This window comes from Sander lucioperca, chromosome 22 (assembly GCF_008315115.2).
Source record: "Sander lucioperca isolate FBNREF2018 chromosome 22, SLUC_FBN_1.2, whole genome shotgun sequence".
NCBI classification, from domain to species: domain Eukaryota; kingdom Metazoa; phylum Chordata; class Actinopteri; order Perciformes; family Percidae; genus Sander; species Sander lucioperca.
In genome coordinates, this window is record NC_050194.1 from 8,242,384 (window position 1) to 8,247,836 (window position 5,453).

General features: G+C 40.2%; 1 long non-coding RNA gene across 1 annotated transcript in view; it reads left to right on the forward strand.

Moving 5' to 3' along the window:
• LOC116046893 overlaps positions 1 to 3,941 on the forward strand; it is a 4,785-nt gene extending 844 nt beyond the window's left edge. Inside the window, exon 2 of the long non-coding RNA XR_004104255.2 lies at positions 1 to 3,941. This exon is cut by the window's left edge and continues 554 nt beyond it. This is a non-coding gene — a long non-coding RNA (uncharacterized LOC116046893).
• The last annotated feature ends 1,512 nt before the right edge of the window (positions 3,942 to 5,453 follow it).

The following is a 5,453-nucleotide window of genomic DNA, read 5'->3' on the forward strand; positions in this document are numbered from 1 at the left end:
GGTGTCAGTGGCACTGCTGTGTGCCGGCGTTGTGATGCTGCTCGTGGCAGCCGTTTGCTGGAGGGCCCACAGACAGAGGAGGAGGAAAAAGAAGGAGAGTGGATTCTTCACCGCTGATCAGGGCACTTTGTGATCCAGTCAGATCCTTGTTAGTCAGGACAGAGCACTTGAAGTTGGACTTTTTTTTTTAAACGAGAAAGGCAACTTAATAAGAAGAATGTGATGCAGCCACATCCATGCTTTTCTTCTATGCACTAGGACAGAGTGATAAAGAGTACAGATAAGTTGATTAATTATGGAAACGTGCCAGGGAAAGGTAAATTTTAGCATCACCACCATCCTGAGCAGATACACAGGTTAAAGTATGCGTCACAGAAAAACTCCCCCCTCTCCTGCTCTTTGTTTGTCCTTCTTTATTATGGATTACTTGAGGATCGAGTGGAGCACAGAGCACACTATCGATTATTGCCTCAAGTCTGGCCTCATGTGTCACGGAAATGTGCGAGAGATAGGCACCTCAGGAATAGGAACCTTCCTGGTTCTAGATCTGCAGCTTGACAGTGCACAGTCTCCCTAAAGAGGTGTGCCTGTGTGGGATCCGAGGTGTTATCTATAAACAGATTCCTGCATATGTCAGACGTCATCAGAGCAACAGTCTTTAAGAAATTGTGAGACTTTTGTGTTTGTGCATGCTAGTTCAGTTCAATTGGTTTACAGAGGGACAATATTTGTTCCTACCAAAGGAATCTTAGTGGTTAGAGGAGCTCAGGACCACACATTTGCCACTTTTAAACCTAATCAATGAAACAGGGTTTCACTCTTCCCACAAAACCACAGCTAAGGTGCATTTCTGCATGTACACCACTTATGGTACGTGTCCACAGGGGCATTTTTTTAAATTTCTTTTTAATGACCACTGAGAGGCAAAGAGAACAGGATTCACCCTCCACGTCTGCGACGGCTGCACCTAATTGGATGAACGCTTTGAATAGTGGGCTGTCTGCTTTCAAGATGCACCAACATGGCTGCTTGTTTGGAAACCCTCGCTTATTTTATGAAAATAGTTCACCAAAATGTGTTTGTGAAAACATTTTAGGCAAGAAATTAGCTATGCAGATGCTGAATCCGTCTTCATTTTAAATCGACAATGGTCATTTTAAATGATTTTCAGGGGGGTTTCGAGAGGCTGCAGATTTATGCAAATGAGGAGCGGGCAACTTGACGCAGCCATCTTCGGAAAGTTGCAGCGATACTACCAGAATGCATTGGCCGGCTGCTTACATAGACAATGAATGGGAAGCGTGGAAATGACGCTGCCTGTGGACACGTACCTTTAGTCTTCAACTGCTCCAGTGCACTTATTAGGCAAAAGGGAAACCGTGAATCAGGCATAATCACGTAAAAACCGCTAGCACGCTTAGTCCATTTTCCCAGAGTGTTTCTGACTGCAGTCCAATTTTGTGTTATCAGGCACACAGGTCAACCGCTTTTCTTCCTGCCACCAAGCTCTGTGGTGGAAAATCACGGCCCAGCTGTGTGACGGATAAATAGAAAGCGCCACTCCGTGCATTGTTAAGCTTTGGAGGCAATAGCCTGCATTTTTAGTCGGAGCACATGAAATTGCTCTCCCTGGCACTCTTGGACTTGTCATACACGGCTTGTGCATTGTATGACAAGGAAATCCCATTACAGAAACAGTAACAGTGAAAACACACCAACAAAGACAAAGCCCTCAAGGGCCAGATACTCTGATCAACGCCTCCCACGGAGCCAAACTGAGGCAACACCACTGAACATTTAGGTTTGAGCACTGAGGGGAAAATCAATGTTTCCCTTCATTTTACCCTACACTATCCAAAGAGGGATATACACCCTAGTTTATATAGGCAACTGGATATGAGAAACGGAAATTAAGTTAACTATTCCCGAGGGACAGGGGGGGTTTAACTGGTCTTTTCCTATGGATCAGGTTAGCTGTATGACAGAGTGGTAGCTATCGTCTTAATGCCTTTGTCCTAAATATTGTCCTTTCTTGAACACATACTAGACTAGACAAAGTCAGATGTTTTTTTTAACCAACTAGCTATCAAGGCAGTTCTTTGTAAATTGTTTCTTAAAGTAAGAGCAAAATCTTAGTAGTGGATCCAAAATGTAGCAGTGTTTCACCCACAGCAACTATGTTAGTGTCTGGTCACTGGTTTTGAGGAAGACCCAGCAGCTTCTCCTCAGCCGCAGCGATGTTATTGTATTTGATTAATGACTTTTTGATTTCTATCGCTTTGATAAAGTGTTTACCGGGCATCACACGTGGTCCAGTTAATTTTGTTTGCATGGAGTTGCAACTCCAGTTCTCATGTGAAACAGCAGCTGTAGTGTACTGTATGTGTGTGTGTGCACACCAAAGCTACACATAATCTACTCCCCGTGGTTTCCGCTCTTCCTTCTTCATTTCCTTTCCATTCTCTCAACTCGTCACATTTGGTCTGTGGGTCAGGACCCCTTGGTGTGTGTTTTTTAATACCTTGGGTACCTCTATGGTGTAATTTTTCAACGTGCAGGGTATAGTTAGGTCAAGGCAACAGAACTACTTTGCTAGATATAGGAAAAGATTGTGGTTTGGGTTAAAATAAGTACACGTTTGTTACGAAAGGTTAGGGTTAGCCCTTAACTCAAAGTTTGCTATGTAACTTACGTATGCGATGCTAGTTAAGTACGTTACGTACGTAACTTAACTTACATAGGTTGAGTATGTAATGTAAGTTAAAATAAGTCGTCGTTGACTCTTGGGACACATTTCACAAGACATGGACTTTTCCGCTTTTCAATTATTATCCTCCCTACACAAACTTTGTCACTCTTCAGACTACGTCATCTAAATGCGCCGGTCAAACAGTTGAAAGTCCGGTGAGTCTCACACAAACGCTAAAAGGTGCCTTGTACGTCGGTATCAGACGCCGAGGGGCTTTGACCAAACTGCCGTATTTGACGAGTTGAGGGTTGTCCTTTCACAGATGCTAATAGAACCCAGGGCGATCTAAGATAATCCCTCACAGTATTGATGTGTTCATTTGTGTACACACATATTTGTTCTGAAATACTATGTATTCTTCTTACTGACATATCCTAAATACTACTGTCTTTCTAAGAGTGTAGCCACATTTCTGAATGTATCGCCGACAGTGAGTGTCTTATGAATATCCTTATGAACTATTTATGTATCGTCTATTTTTGGGTATACAGAGCAAATGCATCTATGTGAAGCAGTTGCCTTGGTTTCTTTATTTCTGTTTCAATAGCTCTCTGGTTGTAATGATTTTAAATATGTTGCTGTGAGTGTTAATTGTAACCCTTTCATTCCAAAATGAGACATTGCCATTTGAAGAAACCGACACAGACAAAGTAACAATTTCCAATGAAGTGAAGCACATCATAGGTTATAATAATAGCTATTTTTAAAGACAAAAACATGTTCTGTTTTTTTAACCCTCAACAAGCAAATTTTAGATGGTATTTTTTTAGCCAAATTTAAAGAAATACCCATGGTTTTGGAGTGAAACTATTCCGTGGCTTAAGTGATTGTGGTCTATTTGCTTTGAGTTCATTGGTATGGCCCAGCTTTTCTCTGAGTGCCTTTTACTTGCAACATCAATATTTCCCTGTAAGGTGTACAGGCGTGCTGGTGCCGGTAATAGAGTAGCCCAAGAGGGGCTGAAATATTTCAGTTTATTTTAGTCATGTTGGTCTTTGTGAGTGTTATGGTGTACACGAAAATACCTTATATCCCACTTTGATACTGTTCCTTTAGTTAATAGCCAGAAATACCAAATATATATTTATCAAGAAGTTTATTTTTTGTCTCTCCTAAATGTGTAAATTGTTCTGTTGTTTACTGTAAGCTGCAGAAGCAGTGGATTAAATACAAAAGTCAGTTTTGGAAACAAGCTGTGCAGTTTTTATTTCTTTTCACCGTGCTGGGAATGTGCTGCTGAAATGCCATTCAGTGTGATTTGTGAAGTCAGTCAAGGAGTGTTTGGCGAGCGATTAGCAGCAGTTCTGAGTGATGTGACCACCATTTCCCCCCTCCCTGACCTTTTTACTCATTCTGTAGTAAACACTGGAAGTACGTGCCACAGCTGATGCCGTCATCTTAAAATACAGCACTACTGCTAACTTCTAAATGGGAGGGAAAAAAAAAGAAATATAAATTTCCAATCACTTAGGTCATTTGGAAGTGTAGGTGACTGCTTCCATATAATAAAAATAGCATTTAAATAACTTTCAGACTGCCTTCTGCCCTTTTGAAGGTCCATTTTCAGTAATATATTATATATGTAGATGTCATATTTGAAATGAAACAAGCTGCAAAGATAAATCGATTAGTTGTCAACTATTTAATGAATCGCAACTATTTTGATAATTGATTCATAAAACGTAAAAGGTATCTGATTCCCATTCCTTCAACGTGAATATTTTCTAGTTTCTTCACTCCTCTGTGACAGTAAACTGAATATCTTTGAGTTGTGGACAAAACAAGACATCATCTTGAGATTTGGGATACACTGATCGAAATTTTCTGACATTTGACAGACCAAACAACTAATCGATTAATCGAGAAAATGTTATTAATCGACAATAAAAATAACCGTTAGTTGCAGCCGTAGTTAACATGCTGATGTCAAGCTGGTAAAATGTTTAAGGCGAGACACGGCAGGCAAAAACATTTTTTTTTTCACTGGTCAATTGTGAGATTTTGGGCTATTTGTCGTCAATAACATGTCTTCTTTCAGACTTGTGGTGAAAAAAAGTTCACCATCTTAGTATTGCATGCTAACATGTGTTAAATAGCACTAAACACAAAGTACAGCAGAGGCTGGTGGAATAATATTAGCTCTAAAGTATTTTTGGTCATAAACCAAAGTATTGAACCGATTACGTTTTTAACCCTAATGACAGAACGAGATAGAATAGTCGTTGGATCACTAAAGTCATTGCAATTCATTTTACACAGGAGGTGAATGTTGAGACATTTCACTCAAAACCATAAACGTAAACCTCAGGCTCCAAAGACCAAACTCCATGGTAATCCATCCAATACAAGTTGAGATATTTCAGCCTCGACCTAAGTGTTGGAAAGACTCACCAACATTCCCATCCATCAGAAACAACACATGCACTGTTAATATAACACAACTGTTAGAAGCCACTACGCGGTTAGAAAAGTCCGTAGAAATATGGGCCAATACACTGTGTTAATATGAAGTCATTTTTCGTAATGATTTTTCACAGGTGATTTTTGGATTAACAGAAATGTCGGTAAACTTAATGGAAAACTTACTGGTAATTTTCTGCCAGGACATTATCCGTTTTCTACGGATTTTTCTTACAGTGTACCATACCAGACCTGTCTTGTCGAGCTCACATAGAACTAGATAAAATCTTGACAAAAGGCTCGG